At 38.4% G+C, this 22,189-nt stretch overlaps 1 protein-coding gene across 17 annotated transcripts in view; it reads right to left on the reverse strand.

Annotated features, from left to right (window-relative positions):
* The window catches only part of LOC103479767 (protein tyrosine phosphatase receptor type F), a 238,265-nt gene that overhangs the window by 169,692 nt on the left and 46,384 nt on the right, over positions 1-22,189 (reverse strand). The window contains exon 1 of one of the 17 annotated variants that reach the window (XM_081597906.1): positions 5,340-5,679. The exons of the other annotated variants lie outside the window; for them this stretch is intronic. The gene's annotated coding sequence lies outside the window, so the exon portion shown is untranslated. Of the gene's footprint in view, positions 1-5,339; positions 5,680-22,189 lie in introns of those variants that run through there. 17 annotated transcript variants of the gene reach the window in all.

The raw sequence follows: 22,189 nt of genomic DNA on the forward strand, positions 1-22,189 counted from the left end.
TAGGCAGAGCAAGTGGAATTAGATTCTGGTGGCCTTGTCCGTGGTTCTTGTTCTGTCACCTCTCCGCCCTCCCTTCAACAACCAGCGCTTCCTTGGAGAAACACCCCCATCTTCACACACCCCCACCTCTAGACACAGGAATGTTTCATCAACGCCACAGCCCCCAGCATCTTTACCAGGCCACACTGGGCCAAGAGGCGCTGCACAGGCAGGCCATAAATAAGTCAGGCGTTATAATGAAACCAAATGAATCTCCATCCATCTTCACAAAACAAGCCGGGGAATTGAGAATTCTGCAGGAGGAAGAGACATTGCTCTATGTTTGAGGATAAAGCACACAGTCGAGAATACAAAAGCTGCATGCTCAGATGCAAGCCTAGGAATGAGTGTGAAGGCTTATTATTCCATTAGAAGTGACATGTGTGGGCTGATAAAGGAAGGGACAGGAGGGCTGGTGAAGTAATGAAGTGGGATGTCAGGTTTAAGCATGGCATTTTTTTAAAAATTGGGAGTCTGAGCAAACAAGGGTGCTGGTGAAAGCGGTGAGATATATCAGATACTTGATTATACTTTTGAGTACAGAGTTATGAATAAATCCAGCAAAGCTTCAGTTGTATTTGTTTCACTGCTACTAAGCATTACAGTTACCCCATCATGCTCCACAAAGTAAAGCTGCAAGCTTAAATTCTCAATAAAGTAAGCCTAAACCAACCAAATTCACAGCTTTTAATCATTAAAGGGCAAATATATCAAACTCTGAAGCCATAAGACCTATAAATATTCACAATATGCTACACAAGGAAAAATAATATTCACCACTGCTTTTGTCAGTAAAGAGGCTTTTTTAGCCATGCTTTTTAAGAACAGGAAGTGAGTACCATATATGGATGATGTGTCATCTGGATTATCTTAAAGCAACACACTATAGGTACAAGGACAGTTTGATGGTTAAAACAACATTTTTGACAGGGACATGTTGAATAGATGTGATGTTGCGTATTTGTAACGCAGCCTGTTAAAACTAGTTTCTCTGTTCAAAACACTTTCACCCTATGATTTTTATATGAGTGGAATATTAAACTTAACCTAAATGCTTAAGGAAAAATGTAGTAGGTAAGAAAATGTTTAACATTCCTTATTTATATTTTATGTTTCTTTTGTCAGAACAAAATGCCGATTGCATTAAATCAATAACCTTCATGCATTAGCTCTTTAGCTTTAGCTGCGACTTAATTTTTTCTGCATCAGAACCAAATAAAGGAGAGAATCTCTGAGTGCATTTTAAGCTGAAGTCTGTTTGTGTATCATTATCTTAATTTTTCTCCCATCCACTTCACATGCAGCTTTAGCCTGACGTTTGAAGGGGTTACTGAAGCAATATTTTAACTATAACACAGCAGCACAGCGAACCCCTGGGTTAGGGAAGACAGTTACTTGTGAATAGCTAAAATTTGCAGATACTTGAGATGCACTCTCAAGTATTTGAGAGAACTGCCTATTTTTCTGCAATTTGGAATCACGTTCCACAGAAAAAATGTGCGAATACTAAACTGCTAATAGGTGAGGGTCCATTGTAGTGCATTCAAGCTCTCGGAAATAAATCGTGGACAGATTATATGGAGAAAGGGTCACTTGCACTACAGTTGCAAAAAATAGGCTATTCTGGTGCCTGTGGTCATCAAGATAAAAATGCTGGTCAGAACTGGTGCAGTAATCACTTTAATCTGAATACTTATAGTATCACACGTTATTGTTTTTGTCACAACTGGCTTTCAACAACGCATTGACATAACTCTACAGGATGCCAGTTTGCTAGGTCTCCAAGATACTGAACTCAGACATTTATTATTACTTCATAATAAAGTTTCTCTTTAAAAGAGAATTAAAATTATTTCATTAAAGGTTATTCAGCAAGGTACCCAGAAACAAAGACAAAGATTTATCATTTCAGTTTTCACAGAATATAATAATTTAGAGCAACATCCTTTTTTCAAAGCCAATATATTCCCAGCCGGCACCAATGCACAGGTCATATATAAAGAAACACAAGTCCAGACTTATCACATATGAAGCGTACCCAAAAATAATAATCTGCCCCTGGAAATAGAGGCCTTTCAATCAACACGGAGGCATAATTGGATGATGTGGAATTGAAATGAGTTTTCTGCAAAGAGGGAAATGTCCTGACTGACAAAGTGGATTTGTTTTCCCCCCTTTGAGAAACTCAGAGTTACGGTTTAAATGAAATGTGCAAGGCCATGAGCAAAAAAAAAAACCAAACACTGGCCATAAAGGATGCAATTGGAACAAAAAACACAATATATAGTGTAAAACACAAGGCATAGAAAGAAGACATGAAGTCGCTTTAAAGAGACATTGAGCTAAAGATCCTCTGCTTATAAGCAACAAAAATAACACCACCTTACCTAAAATAAACATGTTTTCTAATTTAGATCTGATCTTTCATCAAAACCCTAATACAGTGTTTATCAAACTTATCCAGAAGTCAAAGGAGAGGTGCAGACCTAGTTCTTTCAAATGAGCTCACTGCTAGGGGCAGCTGAGAAAAGAAGTCTTGTCAAAACACCGATGACTGCAGTGGTAAAGATGGCCCTTTTTTTTCTAAACCTTCCCGTCAGCACCTGTCGAAATGAATGAAAGGCCGGATGAAAGAAAGAAGTGTCACAACTGAAACCAGAAAGTGACTATCAGCAATCACCGACACATCACACGGCGGTGGTCGCTGATTGACACCTCACATTATGCTCGGCATATACGACAGCCTTGCAAAAGTAGAGCTGTGTAAACATGTTATTTGGTACCCAACTCCGGGTTGACAATTAGGCGTTGTCATCATGAAACAACAACCCATGACCCTGTCAACATCGAGGAACAATCCCTGACACATGCACGGAAAAAATAAAATTAAATAATAATAAAAACACCCACCACTGACATTTTAAAGTTGACACCTCGAAATCTGCATCAAAGCTTTGAGCTTTAATAATTCAATAAAAGCAAGCAGGTTTTTACTTACAGCATGTGTCACGGATAACTGACAGAGTCACCGCCACTGGCATTGATCTGTGATTGTAAGCATCTCGCATGTTCAGACTCGAAAGGAAGCAACTGAAAAGATTCATCATGCGTCAATGGCCCATTACACGTCACCCAGCTCACTGACGATGAGAAATCAAGTTCTACGGAAAAATCCATATGCTCAGCCCATAATTACTTTTGAAAAATCCGGTGCTGGTGGTCGAAGGCTGTTGACTGACTAACTGACTGTTCCTTTTAGGATAAACTCTTCAGAGACAAAGAGAGCCTCCCAACAAACCAACGTCATTTACAGTTCCTTGCAAAAGGATCGGTTAAAAACCACAAGCCTCAATGTATTTTATTGGGACTTTATGCGGCAGAAAAACACAAAGTAGTGCATGCTTGTGAGGTGGAAGTAAAATGATGCATTTTTAAAAAACGCTTTTGTACTCTGCCTTCTTTAAATGCCTAAATAAATAAAAAATCTTTCACTATTAGTGAGTTAAGTCCTCTGTGAAGGTCATCTCCAATGAAAACAGCAGACAAGTCAGAGACAAAACAAATCTCAAGGTTTTAACATCTCCTGTAGCTCATCTGAAAACGGGAAAAAAATATATAGCCCAACTGTAAACCCACCACCTAAACCAAGAAAAGCATGGAGACGAGAGACAAGAGACTGAAAGATGAGAAGAAAACTAACATTGCACATCGTAGCTGTGAAACATGGTTGAGTTTTATCATGAAAACAATCCTAAATATACAGCCAGAGGTACAATGAAAGGATTTATGTCAGTTCATTTGCTAAAATGGCCTAGTGAACGTTTATACCAAATTCAATGGCAAGGTCTGTGACTAAAAGTTTGTTTTCATTACTTAAATTTTTTTGTGCTTGTCTGTCACATAAAATGCCAGTAAACTGCAGAGGTTTATGGTTGTAACATGACTAAAAGTCAGGGTGTGTGAATGTGCTGCACATTTAGTCATTTAATCCAAAGGGCTTCCTGAATTTCTATCCAAATCACATAATATTTGACTGGAACCTGACTACTGAAAAGTGGCCAAGGCCCCGTTGTAAAAGCTGGTATGATGGGTCAGTGAACGGCACGGTGGAGCTGAAGGAAGACAACCTTCAGGTCACGACATGCAGACGTGACCTGAAGGCTCACGGATTGGAGCGGACAGCTTTTAGCCATGTTCATTTTTGCTACCCAGCAGCTGAACAGACATTTCAACCATCTTGAGTTTCAAACCAGGTTTTCGGGGGGTTTTTTCCACTCTGTGTTAAAACAAACGAGGGGTGAGAAAGGGTTGCTCTGCCGAATCTTTAACTAAAAGAAAACAATAACCGAAAAACAGTCTCACAAGATCGAGGAAAAGGGTTCTTATTGCAGAACAACCGACCTACAGGGAAGAATATGTCTCTTAAAGGCCAAACAAAACAGAAAACATGTCAGAATTGTGTTTTTGGAAAGCTTGAGGCAGCTTTGGTGGGAAAGGGCAAGACACAAAAAGGCTATTTTCTCACAGATATCCAGGGCTTGTGTTGAGCAACAGTATTCCTGAGCAACAATTGGCAAATCACTTGTGAACAAGGAAAGTTTTTCAAAAAGTGCCAACAATGATAGAAAATAAACCTGTAAATCACACAAACATCCATTACAGGATATAGTTAGTCGAGACACAGTCATAATTTATGACTTCCAAAAGTTCTCCTCTACAATTATCTGGGATTTCAAAGCTTTTCAGTGTCTCCACCTCACTGGAATTTGTGTCGCTGAAATGTTACCCCCAAAGATTGCCCATGGAGGTAAAGGCAACTGGAAAAACAGGTTGTTTGGCCTCAGAGTGCAGGGCCTAATGCGGTGGAAATGGCAGGGTGTCTCACCTTTAGCAGTGGTAGCTAGGGGACATTCTATGGCCTTCCTATTCAAAGTCCTCTGAATACATAGGGGAGGGCTCGCAGCAGACAGGGCAATTTGCCAGAGAACCAGCCAATAGAGCTAAGCCAAGACGAGGTTAAACTATTGTTTTGGCTTCACAAGCAAGAATGAGCAGGGACAAAAAGTAAAGGAGACAAAAGAGCGGTAAGAAAATACCTGACCACTCAAGTGGAACACATCAACTTATTTTGCTACTTTTACCATAAAAAAGGCAATCTGTGAACGGCATGTTAGGGATTTCTTGAGGATAAAGTTCAATCTACCACAAAGATGGCAGCATGTTTCACAAAATGCACCTGTGCCTCACCTATCGCCAACTGTAAAAACTTCATCTCAAAATGCTCAAAACTCCCAACTCACCCATGCATGTCCAGTACGTCCACTTATTAAAAAATCCTTTTCATTCCTCCTTATTCTGAGGAACTTATTCCAGCAAGAGAGTGAGGGAAAGTCGGAATCCAAATCCAGCGAAAGAAAATCCAGCAGTATCCACAAAAAGAAAAAGATTATCCCTGAGTGATGTCTTTGGAAAAACAAAGAAAGAGAGAGAAAGTAGTCCTCAGTTCCTCCTCAGTTATTCCGTTCACAGCGTTTTCATTAGACCGGAGGAACTCGGCTCCTCGGCTTCCCCGGCAATAGGTTTCCAGCTGTGGCTGCGGGGAGAGATCCTTCAGAGTCAAAGCTTGTTCACACACTGAGCGGGGCGTTCTGGGACTGCCCGGGACAAGCCAAACCCACCCCGTGTGATGTCACCGGTGTCAGATTTCAGGCATTAGGAGGGAGGAGGCTGCAGTAGAGGGGCTTACCTTTCCTAAGGACTGACCAATGGGACGCAAACCTGAGCTTCACCTGAATGTAGAGGGGAAAAAAAGTCTGGAAGAGCACGTCTTCTTATGTGTATCTTAGAGACTCCATTATCTATTGTTCACCTTAGAAACAGAGTTTAATCATGAACAGAGGTTGATCATAAACTCACTGTTGATTTTAAACGAAACTCTGCTATTTGTAATTCAAATCCATATTGTTTTGTTTTTGGGTTTTTTAAAATCACACTTAATTAAAATAAATAGAAGTTCAAATCAGACATAAATAACCTGAATATGAAAAACATTTTCAAATGATGATTTCATTTATTACAGAAAAAACTATCCAAAACCTCCTTCCTCTCTTATAAAAAGTAATTACTCCCTTAATCTAATCAAGTGCATCAATTGTAAATGCGATAATGAACACATACCTTCCAAAAACAGCTACAGTTTTAATATTTTTCATCAAGATTTTTTATTTGCGGGATAATTAGGAGTTGGGTCTTTCTGTCCTGTTTTTTAACTTCGTACTCTCCCATGGAGAATTCAGTCTCTTTCTTATTGTTGAATTAAGAAGATTGACGTTAGCTGAAGTGCTTGAATCCTCCGTTGCTTTAGATTTTGTACGGTGCTCATCTATGACCTCCTGGATGAATCATTGATGGACTCTTGGAGTAATATTGACAGGTTGGACACTCCTGGGAAAGTTCACCATGGTTCCAGGTTTTCTCCATTTGTGGAGAACGGCTCTAATGGTGGTTCACTGAAGGCTAAAGCCGTAAAAACTTTCTAAACTGAAAGATGTGAATAAATGTTTCTCATCTGCCCCAGCCTTTCATAAGATCGGCTATGTTTGGCATCTTTTATCTACTTCATGTTCACTTCTTTATTGTACACAATTGACATTAATCAGGTTGCTTTGGATAGCTTTTAGCTTTGATTTTACTTTTGCCATCTTTGCCTAAAGCAATGTATTTGATGGGGTGAAAAGTACATCTGAAAATTAGACAATTTACTTTTCAGTGCAACCTAATCCATTAGTTTAGATTCAGATTTTGGCATACATATTAAGTAGTAGTCATTTTTAAATAGCTATTGGGTTGAATATCATTTTTCTTTAACTTTCAACGTGGGTTTGCTCTTGCAGGTTAATAAACCATAAATAATTCCCACTGGCCGTTTTAAATGAAATTCCAGGACGCATTTCCAATTCGATAAGCTGCTGAAACTTAGAGGACTAACAAAGCATAACCTTGAAATATACAAACATCCCCAGGAGACTCTGATAATATATGTCCACTTACATGTTTGTTGGATAATAAAATGGCTTCGAAAATAATTCGCCCTTCTTTCTTTATCACAAGAGGGGAGGAAAAAATAATGTTACAGGAGGATAAATATGCAAAATCCCCATTCTTAAATCTGCAAAGCTTCGAGTACACACATGCATAATTTTCGCAAACACACAGTTTCCCCATTCCCTTTGGTCAAACTCCGCTAGCCATGGAGCTAATCATCCACAACAGATGTTCAGAAATGTTCAGTCGGATTTATGACGGAGCTCAGAGGAACAGCCAAGTCAGCCCCTGGTGCTGTTTTTCTCTCCCGTCCTACAAGGACAAGGGATTGCACCGAGAGAGGATGTCAGCACAACAATTCTCTCCCCCCGCCAAAACTACCATCCGAGACGAGTGCGCCTTAATAGATCACAGAGACTTGGGACCTCGGGGGGAGTTTTGCTCATTTATCCCCAATAATACTTGGTGCGATGTTACTCATCCAGCGATGCTTCAACTGTGTTTCACCCTCCACGTAATGATGTTTGTTATATAAGTCTGTGACACTGCTGATACTGCAAGCAGGACTGTGATAAATATTTTTAGATGGAGCAATGCATAACATTGCGATGCCTTGATGATAAAACAACACATCTACATCACCTGGTGCAAAAAGTATGCAGTGAATAAATATCAGTTTAAGAATTTTGTTGCTCTTGACTATTGCAATTCATAATGACTATGAAATGGAGCTGATTTCAATACATTAGCACAACAAAAGACATTTAGAAAAATATATGAATATAAACATGTAAAATATAAAAATCCTCCAGGTTTGTTGAATATATTCAGATTTTTTGAATTTCTTTTGTTTAGGAATAAAATACGATTCAAGGTTGAATGGACCTTGAAGCAGAACTGCAATCAAAAAAACTATCTAAACTTATACATATCTATATAAGTTTAGATACAGTATGTCTAAACTTATATCTGACAGATATCTGTTTGATTTGAAAATAAATTTGATGAGTATGATTGCACAATGCTCAAGGCTTTTTTTTAAATAGACCTCTTTATCCACATGTATGGGGTTCATTAAGGCTGTGAGAGAGTGAGAGAGAGCAGGACTTTCAACAGATGATGAAAAGGTTGAACTGAGCTTTCAACCTGTTTGTTGTGGAACATACAAGTTTTTGAAACATTGACAGCCTTCTGAAAATCTCAAAGTTCAGGTAAGAATTTTCATTTTCTTGCTAGAATGAAAGAGAATCTCTTTCCGACACTTAGAAAGTCAGACAGAGATACGTTGGAATTGGGGATTTTGTAATCAATGGCAGAGATGGTTTGAACTTTCTCCTTCTCTCTCGGCTCTTTTGGTCCTGTTGTTCCTCAATTCAGACTCCTTTTTAACTCTTCTTGGAGTAGGGATTGGAGTTCAGGTATTATTTGAGCTTTTGAGATGCTAATCAGCAGCTTCTAATTGTAAAAACAATACATTGTTGACATCTTTATGCATAATAACGACTATCCTAAAGCAAAAAAAAAAAAACTGAACTCCATTAAGCTGCACAGCATCCAAACCAGTTTATTATTCATAACAGCGTGGGTAATATATTTTATGTGCCTGCAAAACATTACCAAACAGCAGACTCTATCTTTCTTATAAACAAAAGAAAAGCCTTCTTTCAGCCTACTGATTTGCAGTGTTCAGCAAGAGGTGGAGATCAGGCAGTGCCATTTACAAAACTCGAGTCACTCTAGCAACTTCTCTGGCCTCATTAAAAATTATTTTAAACCCCAGAGAAGATATGGAGGAACATTTTATCAGTTTTAAAACTGTAACTTTTTAACCTTTGCATAACTTCATGCTGGTAACCAGTCCAGTGTGGCTGTTCTGGAAACTACGTACCTGTAAACGCAACTCCAAAAAAGAAATATGTTTTCTGTCCTAAATAATGATTCAAATGTGTATCTCATGAAAACTTAGGTTACCTAATTAAAAAGCAATTGTATTTCAACTGTAAAAATAAACAATATATTTCAGCTTCCCGTGCTGCAACACCAGTACACAAATTTGTGAAATTAGGCATGAACAGTGAACAGAAACTTGTCAAAATCTGCTCCATAACTATCTGCAGGAGAACGAACAGCCAATCTGGACAGCCTGTAAACATCTCATTTCATTACAAGCTCGCAAGAGTTTGAGGGGAAGCTTCTGGAGGATAATGAGTCCACCCACACATCCATAAGGAGAGGGAAAAAGTAGTATATTTGTGGGTGTAGAATGTTTGTGCCAAATCAAATGTCACATGAATCTGAAATGAAAATCGCCGGAACGAACTGAACCTCGGAGTGGGAGGTAAATTTTATTAAATGCAAGACGTAAGCCATTTCATTTTGAGTGTAATCCCATTTGGGTGCAATGTAAAAGCACACAGATGGCTCTTGAGTTGTAACCCTCAATGAAAGTTTTAAACTGTTGCCCAAAGGGACGTTTGGCAGTTCAAGCAGTTTAAAGGCTTCTATTGAGCCCCACCCCCCTCTCTCAAGAACTTGAATAGAGTTGGAAACCCCCCCGCTTTACCAAGACAGACAATTTATAACACTGCAACAACCATCCATCCCCCCACTTGTTTCATCAGACTTAAGGGAAGTTGACAACCTTTTAAATCTGAAGAAGCCAGCCTCTCTCTACTACCAAACCCCACTTAACAATTGAAGAGTAGTCTAGTATGTATTTTTTCTGGTAAGGTTGAGCAAAGCTTGTTGTGTGGCTCAAGGGTTGAAGCATTCATGAATCAAACTACCAAAAACTCAGGCTGCAGAGAGATGGGATGAATCACACTGGCCCTGGGTTTTATCAATTCACCCGTCTACAAGTCTGCAGAAACACTTAACAAGGTTAAGCTTGGAGGTAGGGAAACAGTTCAGCAGAGATTCATGGAGTGATCTGAATGAATGATACTCGCACTGCAGAAATAAACTTGGCTTCACTGTTGGAACTGATCATCTATAAGTCAAGCAATGTCGCGCTAAGCCATCCACTCCCCTTCAGCTTTTTCACATTTGGTTCTATTACCACCACAAACTTCTGTATATTTTTTTAACTGAATGTAATAAACTAATATAAAGCTTTAAATAATAGTGAATTGGAAGAAAATTAATATTTTCAATCGTTTTTAGAGATTTTATGGTGTTTCCATTAACTGTTATGCAGATGACGGTCAGATTTATGTCCCACTCAAAACAGAAAGTTATATATTCTGTCACATCACTACTTAGGAGTTATGACATAATAAAAGACTAGATGGCTATGAACATTGTAAATTTAAACAAGATAATGGTGATGGTATTTGGTGGCAACACTGAGCCCCCTCCTGTAGATCTGGGCTTCACATTTCTCCTATTTTAGCCTCACTTTCCCCCGACTGCCAACACATTTTGGGCTAAGTTTTAAAATTATTTTTATTTATTTCTAAATTCCTAAATGGTTCCAAGTTACTTCTCTGAGCTGCTGTAGCCTTTTACGCTTTGTTTTATTGAGTTCTAATTGTTGTAAATACGTATCTGCTTCATATCTTTTAATGCATTTTTTTATTCTTTTCTCCACTGTGGCTGTAGTGCTTTATAAAAAAAGTTGGATTGGACTGAATACACTGAAGTTTGTTCAAACAGCATGGATTCCTCTGCAAGTCGCTGTAGCTATAAATCTGCTGCATTATCTAAAGTAATGCAATTCTGTTAATCCTTTAAAAGGAATGCAAACAGTTGTGCATAACTTCCTCATTCCCCAGGGGACGTTGTCAAACACAATACTGGCTGCATGCCAGTGAAAAAATGCTGACCCGTGTCATAAACACTGAGCTGTGAAAGTCAGTGTGCTGCTGCTGATGGGCTCTTTAGACTAGCACTATGTCATCATGTCCAGAAGCACAGCTGGGCAGCACCTGTTAGTTTAACATTCCCAGGCAATTTGCAATGTACTCAGGGTTGGCTACTGCCACTGGTTTTGTTGGCTAATTTGCTTCCAGGCTGAAACTGGGGGGGATTTCTATAGAATGCACAGACCACACTGTTGCTTACAAATATGAGTTGGGCATATTTGCAGTTTGTTAGTGTAACATTTAACCTCACTCTGAGATGCAGAATGAGATGGGTTAGTGGGATAGTTCAGGCAGAGCAGCAAGCATGAGTAAATATCTAATTATGTCTAATCATATGTAATTTTCTTGATGCAAGGCACCAAATTAGAATTCATTAATTAACATTAAAAAATGCAGAATCTGCATAGAGGAGCTAGTTAAATACAAAATGGTCTCCAAGAGCGCAAAACTGAATTCTTTCGCAATGGGAAAAAAAAGCTTTTGAACATTGTACTTTTGCTCAACGTTTGCCAAGGACACGATTATGGCTGTGATTTTTTTTTTTTCTTCCCAGGACTGTCTGCAGATAACACTGGCTCCTGCATTGAGAGGGGAAGGTGATGGTACAAAGCGACAGGAGGCATAAAAAATACAAAGGACATGGGGAAAAAAAGAGCACATAAAAACACAGATAAGATAGTGATTTAATGGTTCTGACCTTCAGTGGGAGCAGGCATGAGTACTGGCCTGTAAAGATGCTGTATGTATCAACGTATGTGGAGGTATCAAATATAAAGGCCAAATGCCATATTTCAGAGACAAAATCTTTGAAAGCAGAAATAATTTCAAAAAGCAATTTCTGAAGCATATAGAGGTAAATCTTTAAAACTAGATATTCCGTACCAAATATGGACGATGAGCTACAATCTGTACTGGTATCTGTCTCAAAGTCTCCTCCTCATGAAATAATCCACAAAATTATTAACTCAATTTGGATACGGATAGTTAGCTTTACTTTTGGAGTTACTTTTTAGCTACAAAAGTAAAGTTATTTTTTTTAGCTAATTTTGTCTGGATTTTTTAGGCTGTTCTTTGCTCACATTTCTAGAGATTTTGATTTAGGTCATTGGCATTTATATAAATTATTTGTAATTAGTTTATTAATTATCCTTTGGAGCCTCAGTACCTTGCTTTCTAGGCGTTCCTGCAATGTCTACATAGACTTTTGGTTACAGGCGGCATGAGAACAGAAAAAATAAAGAAATAAAAAGACCAAGAGACAACGTAGGTTGAAGGGATAGAGGAAGGGACCTCTATTCCTGGTTCTCACTGAAAATCAAAAACAATGAGCGCTCTCCATTACACTCTGTTGCTGTCAACTGGCAGGGCACGCTCTCGAAGGGGAACAGCGGAGCATGCCGCCGAATGCATGAGACAAATCATTTTTATCTGGGACCCCGGCGGGTATTGACAAACCGAGGATGCATTTAGATAGCCCAATTAAAATGGGGAAATGAAGCAACATCGAAGCACTTTACAATAGCGTGCCCCCTTCCTGCTCTCAGGGGGGGGGGGGGGTTGGAAACACCCTACGAGTTTCTTTTCCTTTGCGCACTAAACTAAGTGATACTATGTTGTGGTGGGTTTTGGGGGTGACAGAGGAAGTAAAGAAGCAGGATGCTCAGAGAAGTTGCTTTGAGGTGAAATATGGAAAGCGGTAATGTTTGTGGCAGGAAATAATTAACCCAAGTGACAAATGTCTTCAAATGGAATGGCAAAATTTTGCACAGTGCTCTTTGGGAGTAAAACTGAGTGCTTTAGCAACAAGACGCTCAAAGCTATATTACAAGGTCAGCACCTGCAAGCAAGAAAAGGAGCTCAATACATCTCTCCAAGTTCAAGGGGAAGCTGGCAATCGATATGGAAATACCCTCCACGTATTCAGATGTACTTTAGCTGGTGACCTTTAATGTCATCCACTTCCTCATACTCCTCTCCCCACTTGTGTATGACTCCCACCGGTTTAATTTTCAGTCCACTATTTGTCTTCTTGATCAATGATCATCCCGCTGAGATTACAGTCAAGTGCATTTTTCAAAAAGATATCTCTGCGCTGGCAGACACACAAAAATCCCATTCATCAGACTCCTTCAAGTATGTTAAAAGGTTACAAGACTAGGATATCTCATGATGTCTCACCTTCTGTGTAGGAGGAATGAGAGTTCTAGCCAAAGCAGCCCGTTTTGTTCTCAGAAGCAGGCGAAAAAGGCAGAGCAACACTGTGGTATGCTCCGAGCAGCTGTTCAGTAGTGTTACATTTCACAGGCTGCAGTCAACAGAAATGCAAAGATGCAGGGCCTTTCTACAATGCCTCCTGTTTCTATGGCTATTGTCAGAGAAAAAAGTCCATCTCCAGATATAAAGGTCCATTTCTAGAGAACATCCTCCTGGATGTCTGTAACTCCTAGTTTTACTACATATATAATTTTGTCTAATAAATGCCTAAAGCATTTGTTGGAACAAGGGTTTATTATGTAAAGTAAATAATTAACATTTTATGTTACTAGAATGTAGAACTGTTAATACCAGAAGGAGGGGTAAAAGTACACTTAAGTCACTGGGTGTTTCCAAATTCAGTGTCTGGTTGAGTTCTTGGTTTACCATGAAGACCGGAAGATAAGCAGCCATGAAACTGGACTCTCTGGCCTTCAGATTTATTCCCGCCATTACTGCTGTGTACGTTCTGTCGCCTAGCAACAGTAAAGTCAACAAATCAAGCTGGTAAAAAAAGGAACTCAAAGTCTTCCTGGGTTTTTTTAAATTACTTTTTATATCCTTTTTATTCAATTGCACGAGTGAATGAATCAAATTAAAATATTTCTAACACCTATTTAAAAAACATATATGCTGGTCTGACAATACAACCACCTTAAGCTTTTAGTTTTCATACAGCCAAATTTGAATATTTATATTTTAAACCATATTCCTCTCCATAAAAGAACATTAATTTGTTGGTAGAGCAGTTGTTAGCAATGTTAGCTTGCAGCCAAAGGTTTAAAGTTTCAGTACTGGCCCGGGGTCTGTTCATCAATTAGTTTGTTCTCTCTGGGTTCCTCCCTCTCTTATAGCCCAAAAACATGTATGTAGGTTGGTTACTACAAATGATCAGATGCAGTTTAGAATGACAAAAAAATGTGAAAGGGCTCTTTCGCGACGACAAGAAATAAACCAACAGTTGCTAACTTTAGCATTACTAGTGGCTAACTGCTAGCTAGTCAATGTACTCTCACAGAAATGTATCAATCATATCTCGTCTTTCACTCTCTTTTGCAGTTTGTTATTTCAACACAGAACACCAAATTCTCCCAGATAACTGACTCAACGGAGCAATGAGCTTTTTTAGCATTATTACACTAGAGAAGTGATTCTTAACTTGGGTTCGATCGAACCCCAGGGGTTCGATGAGTCGGTCTCTGGGGTTCGGCGGAGCCTCTGCCGCGGAGATAAAGACACACTTGTGTAAAGTCTTGATGACGCCCTGCTTTGCCATCAGTTGCTGCAGAGGATCACGTTACATTGCTTAGCCAATCAGTGCTGCGGAGGAGCCCTGATTGAAGGAGCTTCACTCTCAGCATGGATTTGAACTTGTGTCTTTAATTACTTCAGCAAAACTCACCGTTTTTACCAAATTCTATAGTCTAAATCTGCTCCTTAGTCGCATCTTTTCGGGGTTGGTACTGCCTCTAGTGGTGTGGGGGTGGTAACACAGCTAATATAATTACATTACTAAATCAGAATACCGCAAAGTATTTTGTGTGTCGGGGGGGGGGAGGTTTGGAATAAGAAGGGTTCGGTGAATGCGCATATGCAACTGGGGGGTTCGGTATCTCAAAAAAGGTTAAGAACCACTGCACTAGAGTGTTGCCAGCCAGCCTAAAAGCAACTGACCTTTTCAGCAAAACGTGGCAACCAATCATAGTAGCATGCTCCTGCCTCATCACACCAAGTCAGATTATGATAACTAGATTGCTCTTAGCAATACAAACTTCACTTTGACAAGAAAATAATTCTGCATTTCAATATAATGAGATCTTGTATCATAACACCTATAAATGTCATATAAAACACTGATCAGTATCCAATTCTTCAGTATCACAAGAAATCCAAACTCTGAACAACGATTTAGAAGAACTAGTTGTGTTTTCATCGTTCTACGAGACATTTTTACTTCCCATCCTTGCATTAATTTGGTGTGGAGTGCTTTAGATAATTAATCTAATTTATTTTTTATGAGTCTACAAAAAGCAACATGTCTTTTGTATTATTTGTCTGTGTGCACAAGTGAGTGAGATTAGTTCATGACATTATAATCTACATACATGCTCTGAGACTTCAAGTAAATAGAAACTGAGAGTTGGGTTTAAAGGGCAATTACATAAAGCTCATATTCCTTTCAAAATAAAATACTGAAATACAATAACAATCAAAACAAGCATTGAAAATATGTGGTGTATTAAAAGTGTAGCTTCAGTCCCCCTGATGGAGCAGGTATAACATGTATGAGAATGACGATGACAAATCTAAAAAGCTTTCTGCAAGTTTTTCCATAAAAGCCCCAGAGAGCAGTCTCTCATAACCAGGGGAGGCTACACTTTGTCTCTGACAGGACAAGCTTCCAGATGCTTTTCTTCAATGCATTTCTGACCAGATGAAAGGAAGAAAAAGGTGTTATAGTGGCACTCAGGAAAATAAGTAGCTTCACTGGATAAAGGGAAAAGTGTCAATTACTTTTCTTGTGCACTCAAAAGTTTTGTGGGTGTATGTGTCAATATGCAGCAATGATTCTGCATGGTTCGTCATTTTATAGGATTTCAAACAGCAGATTTGAAATAAAACATTTTAGTAATAATTTTCTTTTGGTCCAATATACTTATTGAATAGAAAGGGCTGAGTAAATACAAAATGCAGATTTCAAATGAGGATTTCACTTATTAAAGGGGAAAAAAAAGCTTTCCAAGCCAACTTGGCCCAATGGAAAATATAACAATCCCCTAGACCTAATAACCTGTTCAGCCCTTGGCAACAACAACTGCTGTTTGAGATAACTGGCAATAAGTTGTACATCCCTGTGGAGGAATGATGACCAACTCTTATTTGTAGAATTGTTTTAAATCAATCACATTCGTTTTTGAATACGAGTAGCATATTTAAGGTTATGTCACTCAATCTAAATCAGATTTAAGTCTGGACTTTAACTAGATCACTCCAAAACCTTTGTTTTGAGTTTTTTGAGCAACTTGGAGGAAGACTTACTGGTGCACGTTAGATCATTAGCCCAAGGCCAGTTGAGCTTAAAAGTCACAAACCAATGGCCAGACATTCTCTTTCAGGTTCAAGAGAACCTGAAAAAGTTCAAAAGAACTCTCCTCTCTTGCTAGAGAGGAAAGTTTACAATCAATCAATCAATCAATCAATCAATCAATCAATCAATCAATCACATGAAATTGTTGTAGCCTTGAAGCAACTCCAGCTCCTGAGGTTACCACTTTATCTCTTCATCTGAAATGTTGAGCTAGTATTCCACCAGATGTGATTGGAATCAGTTTCCAAAAAGTTCATATTTGTTTTATACAATTTTTTTTTCCAAATTCTTGGAGATTAGATCATTAAACGGATCTTTGTGTTCTTTGTTTTAGCCCTGAAACTCTCCCATGGACGCAGTTTGGCTCTTTTTGTTGGAACATGAATCCTGACATTAGGTGAAGCAATTTAAACCTGAAGTGCTCTGGATCAGTCGATGAGCTCTTGGAGATATTTTGATAGGTGCACTCTTCTATATTTACCCATTTTTTAATATCTCTCACTATAGTTAATTTTACTCAAAGCCTTAAACATGGCTTTGTAATCCTTTACAAATGGTAATGCAGTGCACCCTTTGTATATAAGGGGGTTAAGCACTACAACCACCCACAAATAGCTAAAATGTGAGAATGCTTGATTACCCCCAAAAAACATTCCAGCATATTTGAATAGTTCAAACCTTCCTTCCTTCCTTCCTTCCTTCCTTCCTTCCTTCCGCGCCAATGAAAATAAATGGCAGTCCTGGATTGGCTGCATTGCAAACATCAGACCATTTTTGTGTGGACTGGCCATGAGTATAGAAACTGAACCCAAATGAGTGCAATTATATTTTTATATACGGTCAGGTTGGTGCAGCTGAAAACTGCTTTTTCTATTTACTAAGGTGATCTTTTTATGATTTTATGGTTTGTTTGACATCTAATTGGCATATAAAATGTAGAAAAAAATCAACGAAAAAATAAATTCTAAGAGGGGCAAATACTTTTTCATGGTACTAAAACTTTGCATTTGAATGTTTGCTTTTGCTTGAGTAGAAAGAGAAAGTTTTCCTATTTACTGTTAATTTTTGCATTGCATCTTTCCTCACAATGTCTCATGTTTTTTGTACAGTACAACCTAGAGAATGAGAGATTTAGGTCTTGGCTAAGTCAACGTTAGATATTTTCTTCTTACTCTACTGAAAACCAGAAAGATGTCTATCAAAAATGCTCTAAAACTGATACATAACATGCATGAGAACGCTCCTTTCCATCAGCACCACACACACTTACACACACCCTTTCAACAGATGAAAAGGCTGTCAAATGAAAGCGTAATCCATCACTTGTGCCATTTTGCATTTGCAGGGTCTCCTCTCTTTTAACAATGGCTTGACTGACAAGGAAAGATAAGGGCCCACTGTTGACCAAAACAATGGCAACATCATCACTCTGTAGCTTCCAGACACAAAATATATGTCGGTCTTTTGTATTAAAATTAGTCTCTGGCATCTATAACTTCATCTGGAGGTGGGAATGGATGGGAAAAACACCTTTCTCACACCAATAGTGTCAAATTTGGCATTATAAATGAATTATACTTTACTTCCAAACCCTAGATTTCACAAAAACCTATAGCAGTTTTCAAGAAATCTCAGTGCTTTGCTCTTCATTATCAATTCAAATCAGGGAGAAACAAATGGATTTCCACTGGCTAAAACGCCATCCCAAAATAATTAAGGCAATGAAATATTCAACATAAAACTCCTTATTATAGCGCCAGCACTTCATAAATTTGCGGAGAACAAATGAGTGGATTAATCTGAGTGCTAATGGAGAAGAAAGGCACTCTCCATGTTCCAATTTAGCTTCATTTCTAAGAGCCATACCTTCCAATGCTCATCTGTGAGATGTCTGGTGTTTGGCACACAAGCTGGATGGAGTTTACAGCATTGGCCTCTTTCATCATAAAATACGACTTAATGTCCTAAAGGAGGCAGCTTGTACTGACAAAGATCTTGGCTTAAGTGCTCCAGGGAGAGGGTGCAATTTTATAAATGTCCAAAAATCTTTGCTTTTACCTCTGGAAGGTTTTTTTTGTTTGTTTGTTTTTTTTTTGTCAAGCAATCAAGTATTAAAGTGCAAGTGAAAAGTCGAGGAGAAAGTCAAACAACGACAAAAATCCTTTAGTTGTACATATTCTTAAAAAACACACAAATTATTAGAGGTAATGATGCACAAACTAACTTTTAGTCATTTTTGAAGATTTCAAAAAGTATGTGAGCGGTTTGAAAGATTAAAAAACAACCCAAAAATTGTTGCCTTTGTGAAGTCAAAGCTTTGTAGGACCACTGAGACGCTCGCAGTTGAATCAACAGACAAATGTTCATGTGGGAAAAGGGATCAGACAGCAGCGCAAAACAGAGATAAAAAGGACAGCATCATTTTCTTTTATTCTACATCCAAAGCAAAAGATGCAAAACCATTTATTTATACTTTTGAAGCTTTTGTTTACCTTTAGCTTTAGCTAAATGTGGATTAATTAATCTCACAAATAACACAAAGTTCACAACTATTTGAAACACTTTACGTACAGCTCAAAAACAAAAAGAAAAAACTGTGTCGTAAGACCTAATTGGTTTCCACTTAGTGCCTTGATAAAGAACTCATACTCCTTGAACGTTTTCACATTTTGCTGCAGCTCTGGTCGTGTAGATGAATCTCTCACCAGAGTGCTTTAAAAGTCGCTAAAAGGGTTTTAGCTCCAACTCCAACCATATCTACGGAGCGCACGATTCATGCTGTCAACAGCCGAATTTAAATTCAAAGCAGAGCTTTTAGATTTATATTTGTTTTGAAAAAATGTTTCGCTTCCACTTCATTTTTTTTTTAATAGTAGGTTTTTTTCTGTCACATTGAATTGATAGTTTATGGCTATGGTTAATATGGTTAATTAGTCATAAACAGTGTAACCCTAACCCCATAACAGCATTTTAGAGGCTTCCTGGAGGTCAAGATCACATACTTTTACTATTATATTTGACAGCTTTTTGTTCATTAAGAGGTTTCCCATCATGGTGTTCATAATAGGTCTGGCAAATGGAGCCGCATTCCTAGAGGTACCGAGTTCCTTTAAGGCTCCCAACTGTCTGACACACCAGCATGGTATAAAGTGGGCCACCATGTTGGTCACACTGAAGGACCCTCTTCCTCCTGCCTGAAATCAAATATTTCAGCAAGAAGGTCAAATCCGTGCAGAAGGTCACGCGTCGTGCCTTGCTCCCCAGTAAACACAGCGTGCCATCACGGCCTCGGATCAGAGAGGTGCAGGGTGGTTTAAGGTTTGCCTGCTGTACGGGTTACAGAAGAGACTTTTCCATGTTCTGATCTCTTAACTGATCCCATTTTCCTTTTCTCTGCCATCTCCTGATGCACTACGCCCGAATCGAACTTCAAGAGTTGTTTCCCAGCAGAAAGATCTTCAGATTCTTTGGATCTCCATCCGGAGTTTCACTACACCTCTGACAACAGTGATGCACAAACGGCTTCTCTTTGTCACCGTAACAAAGACCCGGGTTTCACTTGTCTTGTCGATGTGACCTTTGTTGCTGAGCTTAAAACACCTGACGGCGCGGATGCTTCCTCATTTGACTTTTAAATTTCATCTGTGAGTAGGGATCTATAGCAAGATTTGCATTTTTAACATGCTCTTTACATATAAATCCCATCCAACATATGAAATGTAATCAGTTTTTTCCAGCTGTTAATAAGATCAGATAGGATGAAAGGTTCTACATGAGCAGAGTGACTTCCAGCAATAATGTTTGTAAAAACCTGCATATTTTTAAAGATTTATTCAATACTAGAAACTAGCATTTCAAGAATTAGTAAGTCAAATACAACAGAGTAGTAATAGAAATATTAAAACTGAATTAACATTTTTATTTGGGATTTTTTGTGATAAACTGGCAATTGTTTTTTTTTTTCCAACAGTAGTGATAGAGGTTAATGGCATCCCTGTGGAAAAAGCCTTGAATTAAATGAATCTTTTCTTGAATATTGTACTCTTAGAGTGAAAATTTTAGAAAAAAAATATTTTTAATTGGTGTATATTTATGAAGATTTGAAAAATACCTGTTAAACACTTAGTTCATAATAAAAATCACTGGTGAAAACTCACAAAAATCCCAATTTCTTTTTATTTTTTATTCATACCCAACTTTTGTAAGGTGATCAAAGCATGCAGGAACATTAAATAAATGTTATTTCTCTGGGGGTGTAAATTAGACATGACTGAATGAGTACCAAAGTTTATCCATCTACCACAAAATAGAGAGCAGGATGATGAGAGCTGTAATTAAAATTAGCACCCTAAGCTCACTGTTAGAGAACTGAAGCAGAGTGACCAGGTCTCCATAGCAACCATTAGTTGCATTTCATCCTACCATCACATAAACATGTGGAGTTTAATATAATAGTGACATAGCCACGGGCCACGGGCTTTGGTCAGAACCAACAACGTTTGATCGCCTTGGTGTAAATAAAAGGACGAATAAGTGGAGATGTCCTTCATGTTCACTGTTAAATACAGCAGAGTATCTGTCATGTTGTGAGTCTGTTTTACTACCAGAGTTCCCAGAAATGTTACAAAAAGAGCATAATATCACAATCTCTTAAAACAAATGCCTTCAAAATTTATATAAACACTTAGTGGAAAAATTTAGCTCCTCTGCCTCGTTCCTGTGATCCTACTGCCATCTGAAAAAAATTTACCTTTTGGTCAGAAACAACCAATCAGAGCCAGGAGGAATGTCTTAGTGCAGTCAATCATGCTTGCATTCGCGCTGCTCCTCACCTTCCTCTCTTGTTCTCTGCTACGTTATGACCGGTTCACCCCAACGAAGTCCATCATGAATACTTGGGCTGGTTAGTCCTGAGCATTCTCCACCATCAGCACATTGAGCAGCACATACACAAGTGTGATTGACAGGACTCATACACATGCTGTGTTTTTTTTACAAATATGTAAAAGAGGAATGCATTCAGACGGGCAAATTTGAAAAGCGGCAATAAAAATAAATTTAAAAAAAACTCATACAGACTGAATTCATGTCGGATTTACCGTTACACTAAACAGGTGTTTCTGCATGTTTCGTCTACCTTGTGCATTCGAACGGCAGTAAAATCCTCTTAGGGGACAAATAAGCATTCAGAAAAATCCTCATACAAATTTCACTGAGGAGCAAATTTGTCACCAGATGGCCAGGACTAGTGGGCGGACAAGCTACCGTGCACCTAAATATGTTCACTGCTGAATTAAACCGTCCCCTGTCCCTTAGGTGACTATGAAAATTAGTCTACATGTCAAAAAGCCTAAACTAAATTGCCAATTTAAATCAAGTAGCTACACACTAACCAACAAGCCAGCGAGCAAAGTTAGTCCCTCAGGCAAAATATGACTAAAATTTCCAGCAGCAACTTAGTTTGCGTGTCACATCTCAACAATTAGATCTGACAAGGGCTCAACATCTTCCACAAGCCAGACAGCTGAGATTTATTAACAAATTTGGAAAGTTGTTTGATTGTACATTTGCCCAGCAATGTTTTTAGCTCATGTTTTTTCTTATCTCATCTAATGGAGCTAATTAACTGTACAAATCGCAAAAGTTATTGTGGGGTTTTTTGTCTTTTCTTTTTTTTTGTTTAGATCAAATAATAACATCCATTAGCAAACACAGCAGTAAAATCCAATCAATACACATGATTGGCTCAGTGAGGGTCGGGATTTAAAAGGAAACAAAGAACCCGTCTTAAGGGAAAATCCTTTGAACTCTTAGAGATGTGAAGCGAACATTTCCTGTTAACTCCACTTCAAACCCTTTATTCATAATTCATGTCAAATGGAGAGTACGCTGTAATTTCCAG

Source organism: Poecilia reticulata, chromosome 17, assembly GCF_904066995.2.
Source record: "Poecilia reticulata chromosome 17, P_reticulata-male-v2, whole genome shotgun sequence".
Classification (NCBI taxonomy): Eukaryota; Metazoa; Chordata; class Actinopteri; order Cyprinodontiformes; family Poeciliidae; genus Poecilia; species Poecilia reticulata.